General features: G+C 44.1%; 1 protein-coding gene and 1 long non-coding RNA gene across 3 annotated transcripts in view; one reads left to right on the forward strand and one right to left on the reverse strand.

Moving 5' to 3' along the window:
- The window catches only part of LOC310834013, a 224134-nt gene that overhangs the window by 127570 nt on the left and 76682 nt on the right, over positions 1-19882 (reverse strand). The window lies entirely within an intron of this gene.
- Positions 5437-19882, forward strand: part of TANC1 (tetratricopeptide repeat, ankyrin repeat and coiled-coil containing 1) — a 129044-nt gene continuing 114598 nt past the window's right edge. The window contains exon 1 of one of the 2 annotated variants that reach the window (XM_083703616.1): positions 5437-6275. The gene's annotated coding sequence lies outside the window, so the exon portion shown is untranslated. The remainder of the gene's footprint in view (positions 6276-19882) is intronic. The other variant, XM_083703617.1, reaches the window with a different exon arrangement.

The following is a 19882-nucleotide window of genomic DNA, read 5'->3' on the forward strand; positions in this document are numbered from 1 at the left end:
TATCCTCACTGCCTGCTTACTCACCAAGCCGTAAAGTGCTCTCTCCCTGTCACTGTTTGGCTTAGGGCAGCTGGAGGCCCCAGAAGAGATTAAATATGACAGCTGGAATTACCTAGCGAACCAAAGACCTGCGATCCATGTCGCTACTCAGCAATTCCTCCTCCCGCTCCTGCTGCGGAACTATTCACTCAGTTGCTTCGTGGATTACCAGGACCAAGGAAGGTAGCAGAAGCTGGGCTACAGGCCTTGCCAGTGCAAAGTGGCTCCAAGAGTCATGGCATGGTGGCGTTTCTGCTCTTTCCCTTCCTGAACTCTGATTCAGAGACCAGCAGTAAGATTCACTGGCCTACCAGAGATGGAAACTACAGATTTGATGGTGGTACAGAGGACCCTGGTTGTTCCAAATGCATGCTGTAGCAAAATATATGCTTGTGTGTTTTCCACATCCATGGAAATGTTTGTGAGAGCTTGGCTTTTTCCCTATTTGTGTAGGAAAAATGTAGTGCTTACAATGATCTGACAGCTGTGGTATGTTCTGCCACAATTCGTAGCAATTTGTCACATGGATCTATCTGCTAAAGATTTAAGGGTGTCCAGGGTTGGCCCTGCTGGTGAAAACATAGTGGAGATTTGGGCTCCATTTCAAGTATGTCTCAAGAGTAAAAAAGCGTGATTCTTCAAGACTTGTCTTTCTTCGGGTCTCATTCCATATATCAATCCCTACAAGTGGTCCACAAAACCATAGTGCAAAATCACAGCCTCAATATGGATAAAAAGAGATTGTGTAGCAGCAGCGGCAGGGAACCAGCAATGTTTTGCCTTCTCAAAGTTTCTCTTCACTACTCTTTCCCATTTTTTCAGTTGTATACCAGAGAAGCAAATCAAGGAGTATGGCGAGCATCTATGCCAACACGCTCCAAGAAGCAACAGTATCTAATGAAAGCCCCAGGCTATGATCTCTACTTAGGTAAAGGTAAAAGGACCCCTGACCATTAGGTCCAGTCATGGCCGACTCTGGGGTTGCAGCGCTCATCTCGCTTTATTGGCCGAGGGAGCCGGCATATAGCTTCCGGGTCATGTGGCCAGCATGACTAAGCCGCTTCTGGCGAACCAGAGCAGCGCACAGAAACACCGTTTACCTTCCCGCCGGAGCGGTACCTATTTATCTACTTGCACTTTGACGTCCTTTTGAACTGCTAGGTTGGCAGGAGCAGGGACTGAGCAACGGGGTCTCACCCCCTTGCAGGGATTCGAACTGCTGACCTTCTGATCGGCAAGTCCTAGGCTCTGTAGTTTAACCCACAGCGCCACCCACGTCCCTATGATCTCTACTAATTATACCCTTAAAAAAAACAGCAGCTATAGGAGCAATTGCTTATGCTGGACCAAAATGGACAGTAATTTGCTATTAGTTGCAATCAATTAAAGTGACCACTCCTTCTCTACTGGAGAAAGGGGGATATTTTCAGACTGTTCAGCACAAGAAGAGGAGTTCATTCGAATGGCTAGTTCTAATTGAAATAGTACTAACAAGGGCCTGTTAAAAGAGCAGCTATAGTTGTGTAACCAGAAACCATAGTAGAAACTAGTGAAAATAAATGGCCAGGAACAAAGATCTTGCCAGGGGAGGGGAGGGGGGAGATTTCTAACTTCCCAAAGCTGGAGCTGCCTTTTGCTGCTGTCATTCCTAGCTTAAGCTGTGTCTGTTGATAACTTGAACAGATCTCTCAAAACTTTCAATCTTTGCAAGGGAAATTTGAGAATCTGGAAGCAGACATGACTCCCATTAAAGAAAGCTCAGAAAGCCTTCTGGCTCAGACAAATTATCTGAATAAATCAGTGGAAGAGGGAGAGGAGGGGAAAATCCTAAGTGAAAGAACAGCTGTGGATCTGGCTCTTCCCAAGGGGAAGAGGCTGAAGACAGTAAACACCCCCCCTCTCCACTTGATGTCATTGAAAGTGCTGAAGTACTATAGAAGGCAGAATTCATTTATAGTGAAAAATATCCAGACTCCTTGCTTTCCCGTGGATCTGAATGTAATTGAAGTCTTGTATACTGACAATACCCCCGGGTCTCATTTGTTTAGACACCTTATGAAGACTCTTTCATTACTGAGAGGTACCTACCTACAGGATCTTTCCTGATCTGTCTGCTGGGTTTGAAACACTGTTGTTAACAAGCCTCAGGTGTCAGAGACAAAAGTCTGTGCAGTAAAAATGCAAGGAAACCCAGACACTGTCTTGATCACTCAGACAACAGAGAAATGAATTATTCTCCTGTGGATGGTGTTCTTGATAGATTAATCCAAACTCTGCCAAACACCCTTTCACATGAAACAAGCTGCTATCTCAGGGTTACCCTGAGATTACCACTCCCTGATTACAGGAACAAGAAATTCCCAAGTATTTCAGTCTCTTTGGTCCTCACTGGTCTACAGACATGTAAACTCTCCCACCCTGAGATAACAGTTCTTCTTTTGTTTACATCATGGTCTATTAGCACAGGATGAAAGGGAGATGAGTCAGGAGCTTCTGATCTTGCCTTCTTCCAATTCACTTCAACCCAAGTAACCCTAGGAATATGTAAGCATATCAGAAGTTAGCATGGGTTCTCTTTCCAAGGTAAATTATCTTGTAAGCGGAAACTTATTTGATACTCTTGGAATTCTGAGTTCAAACTGCTTTTAATAACACTTATTTATTTTATTAGCAAAACTGTTTGCAATACTGCCTTTTACTCCAAAGTGTGCCAAAGTAGTTTACAATCAATTAAAATAACAATATAACAGGGGTCAGCAAACTTTTTCAGCAGGGGCTGGTCCACTGTCCCTCAGACCTTGTGGGGGGCCGGAATATATTTGGAAAAAAATAATAATGAACGAATTCCTATGCCCCACAAATAACCCAGAGAAGCATTTTAAATAAAAACACACATTCCACTCGTGTAAAAACACCAGGCAGGCCCTACAGAAACCCAGAGAGACATTTTAAATAAAAGGACACATTCTACTCATGTAAAAACACACTGATTCCCGGACCGTCTGCAGGCTGGATTTAGAAGGCAATTGGGTTGGATCCGGCCCCCGGGCCTTAGTTTGCCTACCCATACAATATAACAACATTGGAACCACATGTTAAGGGTCTCTCCAACAGCAGCACATAGGTTTTGTGGGGAGGCAAAGATTCCCTGGGTAAAAATACTTAGAAAATGAAGTGCCTGCAGCAAGGCGTGAGTCATTGCTGATGGTAGAAAGCTGATGCTGTTCCTACTGCAAGGAGTTTGGGTCTTATCAGGTGTGGCAAAGTGACCAAGCCCAGAAACTTGCATTAAATATCTGGCAAATTGTGACAATAGAATTTTAAAATGAACAAATCATTTAGTTTGTACTGCTCAAAAGGCGTAAGAATTCAGAACTGTATGTCTAAGACAGGGGTCAGCAACCCGCGGCTCCGGAGCCGCATGTGGCTCTTTTACACCTTTGCCGCGGCTCCGGGGCGGATACTAGCGAGGGGAGGAGCCGCATTGTGCGCTCCGACACTCCCCACTGTGGCAGGCGCTGTACTGGCTGTGACGTCGCATGGGGGCGGTGTGTGCGTTAGTCACGCACCGTCCCGACGTCACCTTCCCGCCCGCCCGCTACATTGTAAGGGGCATGTACGCTGGTCACTGCATTGAAAGGGGGCATGTACGCTGGTCACTGTTTTGAAGGGGAGTGAAGAACACACACACACACACACAAAAGGTAACTTGTTAATTTAACGTTTATTTCTATGAGGAGGAGTAAATCTGAGGGGTCAAACAAAGAAATAATAAAAAAGTGACAAAAAAGTTATTTTTATAATGACGAGTTTTGCGGCTCCCAGTTTTTTTTTCTTCCGAAACGGGTCCAAGTGGCTCTTTTTGTCTTAAAGGTTGCAGACCCCTGGTCTAAGAGATTCATGCTGCAATCCTAGGCACACTTCCTTTTGGAGTGAGCCTTATTAATCCCAAGGGGGCCTTACAGCCAAATAAACATGGACAGAACTGTGCTGTTAGACTTGCATTCAAAATTGTAATAAAAATTATTGGGGACTGAGGGGAGGAAGTAACTGAATGGAGGAGGGATACGTTTCTGTGCTATAATTTTTATTGGCATTTTGGATAATGGCTTCACTTTAAAGATGCAATCGGCTATTTCCGATGTGTGTGACCTTGTATCCCGGAAGAGAATTTAAAACCTTCAACAAATACCAAGGCACTAGTATTGTTCCCATTGGTGTTATAAGTGATGAGCATTCCATTCATCAGAAAATGTGTGTAAGTTACAGCACCTCCAATTGTACAAATGATAAGATGTATAGGTCGTATCAAACAAACCACACAATCCTAACATTCTACTCAGAAGTAAGTTCTATGGAATTCAGTGGGGCTTACTCCCAGGTAAATTGGGTTAGGATTTCAGCCTTAGTCAGACCTACTGGGGGACGCAGGTGGCGCTGTGGGTTAAAGCCTCAGCGCCTAGGACTTGCCGATCGAAAGGTCAGCGGTTCGAATCCCTGCGGCGGGGTGCACTCCCGCTGCTCGGTCCCAGCGCCTGCCAACCTAGCAGTTCGAAAGCACCTCTGGGTGCAAGTAGATAAATAGGGACCGCTTACCAGCGGGAAGGTAAACGGCGTTTCCGTGTGCGGCTCTGGCTCACCAGAGCAGCGATGTCACGCTGGCCACGTGACCCGGAAGCGCTGGCCCCTGGCCTCTTAAGTGAGATGGGCGCACAATCTCAGAGTCTGTCAAGACTGGCCCGTACGGGCAGGGGTACCTTTACCTTTACAGACCTACTGAGATCAATAGTTTATGCTCTGCGTATGGCTTAGTAAGGAACAACTGTATGGTTGCTTCGACACAGAATTAAAAGGGTGGGGGAATGTGTCAAAAATACTGTTCACTTGCAAGGTTGCATTCAAAAATATTTCAACAAGTGCCTTCTCTAAAAAAAGTGTAATAACAGCACAATCTGTGCAGGTTTACTCAAAATACAGTATATTCTTCAGAGAGTTGAAGAATACTTACATACTCCCAAGCAGTACTCCCTAGCTCAGCAGCCTGAGGACAAGAAACCCAACAGCCATCAATCACTTAACACAGACAAAAATAATAAGAGCTTAATGTTATGACAACGTTTGAAGATTCCTCTTTCACCAAATAAAGATTTTATTTTTGTATTATATATCAATAAAACCTTTTAAAATCCCCTTTGCTTTTAAATCCCAACGATTATAGTCCTGTGATACTGTAAACCCCCCAGGTTAAAAAAAAAAGGCAACAAACAACCCTGCGACTGACTGAAAGGAGTGAACTCTTAACACGTAACAGCAGCAGCTTATATAGCATGCAAGCCACGTTACCGGTTGCAACACGCAACCCAAGTAAGGCAGGTAGGTAACAATATACTGCACAGATGCAAGAGAGGACGCCTTTGCAACAAGCCCCGTATGAGAGCAGCTTTCTCGTGAGCACGGAAAGCAGGAGGGACAAACATAAAAAAAAGCAGCAGCCATGCAAGGCAACATTGATTAAGCACTTGTCCGCCAGGCGTTTGCAACTATATTTACCGGATCACTTCCGCGCGGAGGCGGCCTGATCCATGCCCTTTACTCCATCCTACCTCGCCACCCCCACCTTTGACTCCAGGTTTGCATTTGTCGATCGCGGGAATGCCAAAGGCCGGGTCTCCCCAGCCTGGCCTGCCCTGCAGTCCTGCTGAGCCCCCTTCCCGCTAATTGGTCCCAGATGGTTTTGCCTCTTTCCAAAGCAACAGGAACTTTGGCCACTCGAGGGGGTGGAGGGAAACGGAGGGAGAGAGAAGGAGGGGTGGTGCTGTTGGAAGCTGCGGGCAGGAACCGAGAGGAGAAGCAACAAAATAAAGGGAAAGGAAGGGGGGGAGGTTGCCACGGTGAGTTGGCCGCGCCCAGTCCACGGCTTGGCTCGCGCGCTTTGCAGGACGCTCAGCCCAGACCAGACGGCGTGTGTGGAGGGCGAGCGGGAGGAAACGGGCCGAAACTGCGAGGCATCCATTGCAACCAACCTGGGAAGCTCCCTCCCTTCCCCCCGCGCGAGCCTGGCTGGCTGCTCCGAGGGAAAGGCGGCCTGAGGCGAGAAATGCGGGAGGCGGGGACTGTTGCCCGCCTGCTTCCAATGAGCTCATCCTGCCTGGCTGGCGCTGCTGGAAGAGTCCCGCTCGGGACACACACCGAGAGACCCTGAAGCGCCTCGGAGGCGCTGGACTCCCGGAGAAACGGTAAGCGCACCGGGGAAGAAGATAGGTGGTGGTGGTCGTAGTCCCCCCCCCACTCCCTCCGCCGCATCCCCACACGCGCCTGCCCTGGGTTTTGCAGAGGGTTTCCCCCGCTTTGGTCTTTTAAAGGACGCTGCAAGAGGAAACAAAAGTGCGAGACGGAAGTTTCTGCCTAGGGAATATGCATGGGCATGTTTGGCGCAGGAGCCTCGGCTTTCTGCTGCTGCACGAGCTGCTTCTCCCTCGGCGTGAGGGTCTGGCGGGTGGGGGGCACTAGGTGTTGGTGCTAGAGGAGGTGGGGGAAAGGCTGCCCCCGAGCCACGTCGAAGGCGGTCGTGGGCACCGAGGGCTGGCATAGGCGGCGGGGGAAAGGGCCTGCGAAGGGGCAAGGGAGAGCCTGGCTGCCACTCGCGAGCAAAGAAAGAGCAGCCCGGGGTCGTGCCTGGGTGGGAGGACAGGGCACGCACCGGGTATCGTGTGAAACTGGCGGTCACTCTGAGGGGGAATTGGGAATGTTGTCAGAAGGCCTAAGGTAAGGCTGGTTTCAATGGAGGAGGGTGTTGTCTGGGGCGGCCAGAGCCCTAAAAAGTGCCGCTGGGTCTGGGAATGTGTTTGTTCGGAAAGTAAAGGGAGGAGTATGTAATGTTTGAGGATGGGTCACCTCACACGTGGTGATGATGTTCAGGCATGGGCGACGGTTCTCTGTAGGAAAATGGGATACAGTCGGGAGTGACAGACGCGTGTGTGGCCTCTTGCTATAGGTATCCCTGTGGAAAAATAGACGTGTGTGGATCACACATGGTGCGTGTATTCCTGGACACAGGAGGGATGTCCTGTTATAGTGAAAAACCAGTTTGCATATCTTCTTAATAGTCTTAATTCAGTGCTGAAATTTGCAAAGATTGTCTGAACATGTGCAGAGTGTCTTTCCTTTCACTAGTTAACATGCAGTCTCAAGACTGCAATGGTTTGTGTGTAGAAAAAACCCAAAAAGAAGAAGACAGGGTTAAGGGGCAGGGTCTTAAAATCTGTGAGAGAAGCTTCAGAGCCGAACATTGGTGGCTGCAGGGTGTCAACTTGAATAAAATATGGGAGGGGGAGGTAAGCCCCACCCCACATAATCAATCACATGACACGGTACACACTCCATGCATATCAATTGGGGGGGGGCTGGCCCGTTAGACCCTAGGAATTGGCTCCTATGGGTGGCTGGGTTCTGGACTGCCCATCTAACCTGGAGAAAGAATATGGGGTTATCTATCCTCAAAAAATATACATTTGGAGGAACACAAGCTTGCTGTAGTTGGGGAGCTAATACTAGGTTGCCCAAAGAAGGGAAGTATTAAGTTATTGTACTGCTTAGGAATGGAAATAGTTGAAAATTTTGTATGGGGAAAAAATTATTGGGGGGAGCTGGGCGCATTTAAAAAAGAATGTCCCGGATAACTTTTGCATGAAAGAAACCTGATGCAAAAATGAGGGCTTGGTGGGCGTGGAAATATGAGAGACAGAAACTTCATTTTGTGACACATTAACCATTTAGCATTGGTTACATCAAGTGCATGTCATTTGTAATTGAAAGAGAGAGGTAAAAACAGGGTGTTAGAGTCAGATGACATGTTACTGCCTTGGTTGATTTGTTTCTTAACAATTAGAAGGATTGGGTGTGACAGAAATTCCCAGAAAAGGGTAGGTAGACTTTTTGGGACATTTTGTAAAAAGGTGTGGGCTGTTAAAAGTTAGTCACCCTCACAGGCTTAGAACTGGTTGGTGGGTTCTCTTTTCTTCCAGGTCTGATCTAGAAAATTTGCTCTTCTGTGGTGGTGAATAACCCATTTCCTTGAATGATTTGAATGTGTAGTTCTGCTGTAGATTGTCCACCTTGTTTAATCTTTCCCTGTACTTGTGGCACACAGCTGGGTTGAATAAGATAATTCTGAGGCCTCTTCCAGACCCTATGAGCCTTCTTTGCCTAGTGCTTCATCCCTTATTTGTATGGTGTATAAAGATCTCAAGTACCATTGGATAAAACAAGAAGAACATTATTTTATGTGCTGACTTGATTTGTACTTTTCGTAACTCATTTTGATCTTTTTTTAAAAAATGGAACATCGCTTCCTGTTTTCTCTGTTTTGCCAGAGGGAAAGGGAGAGGCAGCCTTATCTTGCAGAGGATTTCTTTCCCAGCCATTCTTGCTTTTTGTTGCACAAACACAAAACTAGTGTTGTTAAATTCTTCTGTGTACATATTCACGATGGAGCATCACACAAGTAGCAACCACTTTGAAACATAGTAAGAACCACATTTGAAAACTTTTCACAGCCAAATGTGCTTGCGTACCATTAGTAGCCAAGGAGCAGCATGTAACAGGTTATAATCATCCTTTGCATTTGTGTTTGCACAAGTTGAACCTTTAAAACATTTCCCATCTATTACCTGAGTAATCCTTAAATGAGCTCTTGAAGGGTAGGTTAGTACTGCCTCTAGTTTTCAGATGAGGGTCTGAGTTGAGCGGAAATGGTTTGTGTGTAAGGCTACCTCATGAATTCATTAGTGAGAGCTTAACAGGAGACTGCAGTTTACAGCGCAGTCAAAATGGGTTTGCAAACTTTTTTTTGTGGGAACAACATGGGAATGAGTGCTAAACTTCTGGAATTCTAGGAGAATAAAGTTGAAGTGTCTTTTGCTTCCATGTGTAATATCAAATAAAACCCAAAGATTGCCAGGTAAGAAAATGCCAGCAGAATGGAACAAAGTGCTGTCTGAATGCAGCCTGTGACTAGCTGTAGTATTAACCTTTGTTACCTGTAGTATTAACCTTTGTAAGGGAATTTTCCCCTGCCTAATGCTGTGTATCACCAGTGATACTAATGGTGCTATCATACATAATAGGGCTGTTTTGTGTGTAACTATGACTCTATTCATTGACTTGTCTATGTATACATGCCAATTAAGAGGCAGATAGCCACCAGGGGTGTTTCCTAATATTAATTTGTATATGAAGTAAGTGTATCTAAAACTATGAAGTTAATGAAGGTCAGAAGAAGGGGACTGCAATTTACTTAGATTTCCCAAGTTTTGAGGCTATTTGAGGGGAATTAGTTTTGCTCTTCAACCTGCTGCATCCAAATCTGTTGATACCCAAAGGTTGATCCTAAAACTTAAGATAGTAACCAGGAGGGCAGGCAACATATTCCTTACCACCATAAACTTGCTAATATTAGGCCGAATACATATCCCAAAAGCAGGTGGCTCTGTGGTCCAGACTCTCTTGGGCTTGCCAAGAAGGTCGGCGGTTCGAATCCCTGCGATGGGGTGAGCTCCTGTTGCTCAGTCCTGCTCCTGCCAACCGAGCAGTTTGAAAGCACGTCAAAGTGCAAGTAGATAAATAGGTACCGCTCCGGCGGGAAGGTAAACGGCGTTTCCGTGCGCTACTCTGGTTCGCCAGAAGCGGCTTAGTCATGCTGGCCACATGACCCGGAAGCTGTAATCCAGCTCCCTCGGCCAGTAAAGCGAGATGAGCGCCGCAACCCCATAGTCGTCTGCGACTGGACCTAACGGTCAGGGATCCCTTTACTTTTACCTTTACATATCCCAAAAAAACCATGTTGAGAAATTTAAATTTCTTTTAGACAACAGTGCAAAATCTGTACAAACTGTCTTATGGATCCAACTGTCGTGGATCATTAAACAACACAGTTTGGTGCATAAACCATTCTTCTGTGATACTGATGCAAATTTTCAAATAGCCTTGAAGCTTGAGAAATACCCCTGACTAATTCAGTGGCCTTTGCTGCTGTCTTCCCATTTCTTTATGCCATGTGACAGCTGGCAAAGCAGCAGCTCAGTAATATATTTGGGAGAAGAAAACTTTGCTGCTTGGCAAAAGTATTTCTGTTATACCAATAGGATAGTTGACATTTCTTTCTAATAGTAGGGTTCTTTTGATTGCTAGGAGCAAAGGAACTTGCAGTTGCTATGAAGGTACTCATTATAGTACTCCTAAAATGCTTTACTCAACAAGTCCATTTGAAAAGTCTTGGGAGCAGATTTGACAGTGAACGTCAATTGTTTGCACAGTTTTCTGTCAGCCAGATGTTTTGTTTGCATTTTTTTAAAACAATAAACCCTAGCATAATATCCAACTTGTAAAGGAAATAAATATGGTATCTTACATCCTTCAGAACTTCCTCTGAAGAATTGATTGTGATTTTTAAAAAATAACATTATTTCTTCCTTCCATGTACATAACTATGCCGAGTCTTTCCTAACTGCGGAGATTTGAGTATCAGTGGTGGGGAACTGGGTGTCATGATATTTGTTTAAATCTGTTATCGGAGAGCAAATGGCCAGTTGTGAAAATTGTATGTAGGGCAAGCCTATAACTTTGGCAGTGCCTATGGAGCTTTACTTTGCTTGACGTTATAAAGTGCCAGTTGTTCTGCTTTCTTGGTTTAGCTAACCACTGGAATGTCCAAATGATGATAAATTAGGTCCACTGCAGAGCCAAAGCATACTTGGTTCTTTTCCAAACTTGCTAACTTCCCATAACTGCCTTTAGGAAAAGAGGCATTTTGTGTCTTTAACTAGAGTCTTGTACAGTCGATGCCATGGCAACTCCGAATTGGAGGGCATCACTTTAAAGTCAGCTGAGGAATCTGAACTCTTGATGGGTGTGTGTGTGTGTGTGTGTGTTTAAGATGGAGTTTAATTCAGCATAAATCTCTTCTTTCTGGGTTATATAGGATAAGCCATTTACTAGTCAATAGAGCATGACTTTTTAATCTATTTTTAAAAAAACTACGTTTTAAACACTGTTTCACAGGCAATCTAGAAAGGGGAGTACCAAACAAGACGGTCTGTTCCATTAGACTTTTATAGGTGATTTTTGTCATTGCAGCTGTGACCAAATGGGAAAACAAACCTTTTGTATATGGCTAGCAGTTATTGTAAAGGTGGGAGAACGTGTATGTTCTAAGGAGCATGGGCCAGGGATAGTGTGTATGTTGCGTATTCTGCACAAATATGGACTTTCTGTAGGATTGCCCTGTCATTGCTGGGACTAGAAGGTAAGCGTCTGCCCTTGTTTCTAGTGTACAGCATTTTACCTTTCATAGAAGTTAGTGACATCTATTTACATATTATCACATATATATTAATAGAGAACTCATCATACAAAGGTCAATCCTTGTGTAACCAAAAAGAGCATGATCCATATGCAAATGGGAGGCATTAGCAGGTTTGGCGGAAGCTTAAGGTTTGCAGAAGCACAAAGTATCCTTAGGAAAAAAAGACCCAAACAGCCCAGTGAGGACTGAGCATGATTCGTAGCCACAAAATGCTAACTATATTCCTGTTGGTTACACACTGCAACTTTTTATTTCAGGTCCCTCTTGTTGTTTCTTAATTAATTAGTATGCTGTTTGCTGCGTCAATGTGCCCAAAGTGGCTCACAGCAGAAGGAACAACAGTGCAATAATTTGTTATTGATTGGACCTTTTTATGGATTCTGTAATTTTTTATTGCTTTATTTCATTGATCCCTGCTGTGGGATTAAAATAGTCAAGGAAGAGCAGGTTATAAATACTCATAAATAATAAGAAAAACAATTGGATATCAAAGCATCATTCCTATCCCTGTCTTATATGGTATAAAGTAGAGTTAGCCTCCCAATCCTGAACATGCTAGGGTTAAAATACTTTATGCTGCATGAACAGTGGAGGGGGGTTCATGCCCGCCAAGGTATTTAGCCTGGTGGGACACAGATTTCTTTCCCCTCCGCCACTCTGGCATTATCCTGCCCAGAAATGAAGTAAGTTGTTGGCTGCAGAGATCAACTCCCAAGACTAGCTTTAAAGGCATTGCTTGCAGCGTCGTACAGAAAGCTGATGTTTGTAGGCATCAGCCTAAGGAAGCATAATCATATGCCGTACAGTGTAATATCACATGACGGAGATGTAGTTAGTGGCTTTTGCGTATTATGACTGCCTAGTGGGAAGCCTTTCTAATGGTGATCTATGTGGGAAGCACAGCATGCAAAATGAAAAGTTTCTAGTTTTCGTGGTCGTGCATATAATAAGCCTATTTGGTCCTTGTTTATTTTATACCCAGGCCTTGGTTCCTAAAATAAGGAAGTTCACAGAAGTAGTAAAGTTTCCTATCCAATGCTCTGCACTGTCGCCCCCTGAAAATCCTCTCCAGAGGGTCTCAGGACTCCTCCTGGAATGGGTCTGTTGAACTGCCTGAAATCAGGTGTATGTCTTCTCTCTTCCGTGCCCTTTGATAGCACCTTCAGAAAAGCTTTTCAAGGAGCTCAAGTGGGGGACGGGGGCACAGGAAATTTTCCTTCTGTGAACTTATTTAACTTACTTTCGGATCTATCCTTATATGTCTGTGAATTCTGAGAAAGATTGCTTCGTAGTTGGGCTCACTATGTGCTAAAATATCCAGTTGTTACAGAGTGCTGCTCATGGTGCTTATTTATTTGGAGTTAACCATTACTGATTATTGTAGGAGACCTACAGGCAACTCCCCGTTTCTTGCAGGGGTTGCATTCCAGGTCAAAGTGCATGTTGGAGGAACACGCATAAGCCTGCCCCATTCCACCCTCTTCTGGGTCCAAATGACCTGCGTGTCAGCAGTTGCGCATCAATTGGACGCACCTAAAATGGTTGCCACCCGTACTGTGTTCCTGCAGATGATAGGCAGATTTAATACAGGCACTGAATATCAAAATCCTCTTGGTGAAAAATCCTTTTGGTTTCGCCAGGTGCTGAACAAGCGGCTCATTGCTGAATAATGTGACTTGTTTCATAATTTTAAAAATGGTATTTAGATAACAATGTAACTTACTGTTAATGTTCTGTTCTAAATGGTTGTATGTGATTTGTAAGGCAAAAATAGTTAATTGATTAACACCACATAACAGTACTCCATGCTCCAGTAGCGGTTTAGTCATGCTGGCCACATGACTTGGAAATCTGTCTGTGGACAAACGGCGGCTCCCTCGGCTTGAGGAAGCGCTGTACCCCATAGTTACCTTTGACTGGACTTAACTGTCCAGGGGTCCTTTACCTTTACATGCCTGTACATGTCTACTCAGAAGTAAATCTAGTTGATTATTCCCAGGTAAGTGGGGATCGTGTTGTAGCTATATTGCATTTCTTTAAAGAAATAGTTAGGATAGAAAGTTTATAAATAAATAACCAAAGGCTCCAATCCTAAACACACTTGGGAGTTAGTTTCATTGGTTTCGTTAGTTTACTTCCAAGTAAATATGCATTTGTGCAGCAAATACCTAAAGCTTTCTGTTGTTTCAATGAAGAGTTCATTTATTAAATTCTATATTTAATACATTTAAGACTTCCTTGAATATATCTAAAATACCTATACTGTATTGTGGTTTTGGTATGAACAAGTTTCAAAGCAGGCGATTTATTCGATTAAACCTTGTTAACTGGTTGACAGCTTTAATAATTTCAGATTAATAATGGTCCTCTATAACAGTCCTGCTCTAAGTGTGTGATTTCTCTCCCCTCCAGGCTCTTTATCCCTTTCCGTTTTTTTAATTTGATGGATGCAGCCCTTTCATCATAAAGTTTTCAATGAAAACACCTGTATCATTACAATATAGAGTGTTCTTTTGTACTGAAGGATTCAATAATCTAAATCATTCGGGTATACTGGAGTTTTTTAGACAGTAATCCTGTGTTCAGATGGTCCATGAAAAGGAACAATACTTTTTTTTCTAAGGAAGGAGGCAGTTTTGATCAGGGATAGATTATCAAACAGGATAAAGGTCTTGTGGTTTTTATATTATGAAACTGGTACAGTCTCCAAATTCTCCCCTAAAATTTTATTAGGAGAAGGGCTTTCAATTCCAGCTGGCTTAGGGCCAATGATTTTAATAATGTGGCACTAGTTTTGACAATGATGTTAGTGCTGAAGGAAGAAATGTTATTAAAATGTGATTTATGTATGTCCTTTGGTTTGTAGAACAACAAAGCTTATTAAGTGGTCTGCCAAGACCACAGCAATTTTCAAGTGATCTGTGTGTTTGTGTGGTGATGGGGAGTTTGAGAGCCATGGCTGGACACTCTGAAAGGTCCAACATAAAGCATACCAATGTGTGGAGGAATTGCAAAACAGAGGTCACAGAGAAATCCTATATTAGCATTATGCTGGAACTGGAGATAAGCTAATGTTATCTATGCTAGCATAACGACTGCCATATCCCCTCCTTTTCCAGTCTGGAAGGGGAAGCCAATACCTTAAGGAATTGTTGTTAAAATGTCATTGGAAGTGAGGATTGTTCCATCACTGATGCCAGTATGCAAACCCACACATGAAAGGAGTCAATGAAGGCATGAAATGTGCCCCCCAGGATGCACCCCTACATCAGTAAAGGTAAAAGATAAAGGAGCCCTGGATGGTTAAGTCCAGTCAAAGGCAACTATGGGATGTGGCGCTCATCTCGCTTTGCAGACCGAGGGAGCCGGCGTTTATCCACAGGCAGGTCAGGTCATGTGGCCAGCAAGACTAAACAGCTTCTGGCGCAACGGGACACCGAGACGGAAGCCAGAGCGCACAGAAACACCATTTACCTTCCTGCCACAGCAGTACTGCTTTATCTACTTGCACTGGTGTGCTTTTGAACTGCTAGGTTGGTAGAAGCTGGGACAGAGCAATGGGAGCTCACCACTGTCGCAGGGATTCAAACCACTGACCTTCCAATCAGCAAGCCCAGGAGGCTGAGTGGTTTAGATCACAGTGCCACCCGTGTTACCTACATCAACATGCATACAACAGACAAGACAACAGTGCCTCCATTCCAGCCCACTCAGTGTCACAATCAGTAATGACCCTGCTACTGCCCAGGTATTCCTCCAGGTGAGGGTTCACAGTCCCTTATCCAACACTCAAGCACTTTCTACAGTGGCTCAACAGACAGCAGAGGAACCAGTGCTATATTAGGGCCCTTTCATCTGTTGTACAACTCATGCAGCCTGTAAAGTACCAGAGCCTGTCTGGAGCAGATAGGTTTTCAACACCACGGAGGTACAGGTGTGAACAACATCCCCACTGCGGCTGGTGACAGGATGGGTCTCCCTCCTAGTTGGCATAGAACTTGGTGTGGGATAAATCTTGTGTGTGATCATAGATTGAAGGTGCATTGGATTTGGTGTAAATGTACTCTTGTCCTGGGCTGCCCATGTCCCGTTTCAGCCATTCTGCCAGCATATATAATGTATTTTGTTGGTGTATGTTTCGTGACATCAGCTTATCTGGCATTCTGGGGCTTCTGCCAAATCCTGCAGCCCCTCAACCAGCGGAACTTCAGTACAAAATTGCACCTTTATGTGAGTGATGACACAAAATGTTGTGACAGGTTATCTGTTCTTCTGGGCTGATTCAGAAGAGAGAGAAAAAACCCTGTATCCTCCCCTCCCCCAATTGATCTGCTTATCTCAGAATTTTATAGTCATAGCTTACTATAACAGCCTGCACATTCTGATTTTCTCTTTCACAGTTTTGACAGGCTCTTGAAAATCATGCATTGCAATTTTACATTTTTTATATTGGCTGCCTAAATAGCCAAATATAAGTAATTTCTTTATAGTGATTTCCCCACTTATAGACTAATCTGTTCTCTGGCACTGCAGATATTTGTGAAATATGCTATACTTTGGCTTGGTGACATCATAATGCAGCAATTGGCGCATGTCCCCTTGGTATCCCTATGTAATTTTAAAGTAATCATAACCCCGACCCCAGTAGAGTGGTACCTCGGGTTACAAACACCTCGGTTTACAGACTCCACTAACCCAGAAATAGTACCTTGGGTTAAGAACTTTGCTTCAGGATGAGAACAGAAATTGTGCAGTGGCGGCGCAGTGGCAGCAGGAGGCCCCATTAGCTAAAGTGGTGCTTCAGGTTAAGAACAGTTTCAGGTTAAGAACGGACCTCCGGAACAAATTAAGTAGCTGTGTAGCTGTGATCTCAGAAATGGTTGTGGCTGTGTGTGTGTATAAGTGTTGGGTTCATATTAAAGCTTCTCCGTGTGGGTGCACAATTTTGTGGAGAAATTAAAGATCACTTATTTGTGCAAACCGGCCCTACTAAACTGTCTACCAGATCAAGAGAATATTCCCTATTGTTAATAGGGGTAGGCAACCTTTACGACAAAAAGAGCTACTTGGACCCGTTTCCGAAGGAAAAAAAACTGGGAGCCGCAAAACTCATCATTATAAAAATAACTTTTTTGTCACTTTTTTATTATTTCTTTGTTTGACCCCTCAGAATTACTCCTCCTCATAGAAATAAATGTTAAATTAACAAGTTACCTTTTGTGTGTGTTCTTCACTCCCCTTCAAAACAGTGACCAGCGTACATGCCCCCTTTCAGTGCAGTGACCAGCGTACATGCCCCTTACAATGTTGCGGGCGGGCGGGAAGGTGACGTCGGGATGGTGCGTGACTAACGCACGCACTGCCCCCATGCAATGTCACAGCCAGTACAGTGCCCGCCAGAGTGGGAAGTGTCGGGGCGCACAATGCGCCTCCTCCCCTCACTAGTATCTGCCCCGGAGCTGCGGCAAAGGTGTAAAAGGGCCACATGCGGCTCCAGAGCCCCGGGTTGCAGACCCCTGCACTATATGTAGTGTAAACACATTGGAAGGCACAAGTGCGCCAAACATGTTGCCAGCCCTTTGTTTCTAAAAATTTGTTTGTTAACCCTTTTGATACAGCTGTGTTTGTATAGAGACATCTTAAACTGCAGCTCCTAAATCTACGCTCTGCATTTTGTGTAGGGGAAGATTAGCCTCCTCATGTAAGTATGTGATAACTCTGCTCCTCTGAGATTTGGTTTCACATGGGTAATATTACCCTCTGAAGATACATATTTGGGGGAAATTTCCTCTGGTGCACTTTCTCCAAATACTTTGTTGCTATCATCTGTGAAAGAAAGAGTGTGTGTGTGTGTGTGTGTGTGCGCGCGCGCATGTATAATACAAGCACACACACAGGCAAAGTCTCATCTATTGGCTAGGTGAACAAGAAGGAGGTATGTTTGAATTAGTACAGTTTATGGCTTCATTTTGACTTCAGTGGAATGTTGGGTGCAGCTTTGTCAGTAATTTCACATAAATTAGCAGCATGCCTTTAACCAGTTTCCAGGGTGGCTTGCAAATGAAATCGGATTAAAGCCAAAACATTAAAAGCTTTAAAGTGTGATGTAAAAACATGCAGCTTCAGATACAATAAATGCAGAGTGGTATAAAGAATAAAAAGTAGCATAAGAATGGCCAGCTGAGATAAAACAGGTCAGTTTTAAAAGCTTGATAAAATAAGGTCTTTGGCATTCAGGGTGCCACCACAAAGAAGGCCCTCTTCCCTTTATAGCCTCCTGCTAGAGCTCAGGTTGTGGTAGTGTCAGACTCACAAAGTGGCTTGCCAAATGCACCTTATGATGGGATGATTTTTTAATTAAAAAAACCCCACTTGGCACTAAATATTGATACTTTGCGCATAATTTCTAATGCCCGAACCCAAAACATTGTTCCTGCTTTGTTTTACATAGCAAAGCAGGCTCTAATTCAGTTGCATGAACTCATGTCTATTTGTGCTGGAATACAGTTTGTTATTGGCTCTGTGTGTCTGTGTTGAAAGTAATATATCCAGTAATGTAATGTAGGTCTGCATCTGGCTGAAAGTAATGCACTGGTGGCAAGTGAAGTAAGATTTGCATATGAATAGGCATCTGCTTGCACGAATTGGAAGGAAATTTCATCTGAATGTAAATGTGCATTACTTTAAATTGGATGTGCATTAGGATACACATCTAAATGCAGGCAGGCATGTGCAATGAGAGCGGGAATATATTTTATAGAAAGTTATGGACTTGGTTTTAGGAGAATGATAGTGCAGTCCTATACATGTCTACATGGGAATAAGTCCAGTGAAATTTACTCCCAGGTAAGTGAATATAGGTTTGCAACTTGTGAGTAGGTTGGCAGTATACAGTGGTGCCTCGGGTTACAGACGCTTCAGGTTAGAGACGCTTCAGGTTACAGACTCCACTAACCTAGAAATAGTACCTCAGGTTAAGAACTTTGCTTCAGGATGAGAACAGAAATTGCGTGGCGGCAGCGGGAGGTCCCATTAGCTAAAGTGAAATTAATAAGCCCAAAATTTAAAAATCTTAGAGAAAAAGAATCAACTATTGCCCTATTTTATCATGCTTCCTATTCCAGACACAGTCCTTAGCCACTTTTCTGGTTTCCTTGGCAAGTATGTACAAGTCTGGTTTGACTGGTTAGTGGCTTGTGTACTTGGAGGACGAGGCTTCCAAGTCACCTTGGAAGCAGTAAAAGGTATATTGTGTACATAAGGAACATCTCATGTCTGTTGTGTAATGTGCCCATAGTGCTTCCAGTCTCCCAGTCCAACTTCTCAGCATATTCACACCATGGTCGTTGTCTGTGCCCCATCGGGTAGATAGTTGAGGCCAGGATGGGCTGTGCAGCATATACATAGCCTGTTTCAAGTTTTCTGGCATTTTGCAAACATGAACTTTTGTTCTTTGGCTTCCTTGTTCTCAACAGCAGTGTGCTGGAAGAAAAGATTATTTGCCTTACGATTCCAGACTAGAAGCACTGACAGCCATAATGATGTGCCTTAAAAATACATCTGCAAAGTTTTCTTCACTACTGTGCTTGGCTAGCATCCACCTGTTGCTGTATTTAGGTTTCAGCATTGGTGATGTTGTGTTTGTTTTTCTTTCATAGAAAAACTCAGCAGAAGTACTAACATAGTTGAGCTTCCTAGGCTCACTGAGCTATGGCTTTCCTTCATTGTGTCTAGTCTACAATGGTGATCTGAAAGGCACCCACTTCTGGCTACATTATGAGCGACTTTTTGGGGCTGCTGTGTTACTTCTGAAATTCAAATGGTGCATCTTCTTCTTCTATTATTATTTTTAAACCAGATTTAGTAGCTGCAGTAAGATGAAAAGCATTCTTGATAAGGGCTTTAAAGGGAAGGGAAAAATGCATGAGGATCCACATTTCCCTTTTTGAAATTCTCTGACAGAAACTGGCCCTTCGCAACACCCACGCAATGGCCAAGCAAGGTCAACAGGCAAGCTGCACCAAGAGCCCAGTTGAGTTTGGGCACAAGTTCTGGGGGGTCTGTACCTTGTGCTGGGCCAAAGGGACAGGGCATGGATCCTGTAGATGTGCCACCCACCTTTCTGTTACCTGGATTTTGCTGGAACTGCAGCCAGGTTGGTAGGTACCCTTTAGCCATAAGGCCTGGTTTGCCTTGCCTTTTAGGGAACCACAATGCAGTGGTGCAGAACTTGTAACTTTGGAGACTGACTGCCAGAAACCCTCATTTGAGGCCTACCGCTTCCAACACCCGCAAGCAAAAATGCAGGCCTTTAAATATTTTTCAGAACGTTTTTCTGGAGCACCTCCTGAATTCATTGCTCTGGCTGGCTCCCAGTTAGTGTATACAACAGAACACGCCCCACAATAATTTGCTCATGTAAGTATGTGGCATATTCAGGCTGCTTTTTCAGCAATTTCCACTTGCTGGAGGAAGAGGAAG

The sequence above is a fragment of the Podarcis gaigeae genome, assembly GCF_964106915.1.
Source record: "Podarcis gaigeae genome assembly, chromosome: 1".
Classification (NCBI taxonomy): domain Eukaryota; kingdom Metazoa; phylum Chordata; class Lepidosauria; order Squamata; family Lacertidae; genus Podarcis; species Podarcis gaigeae.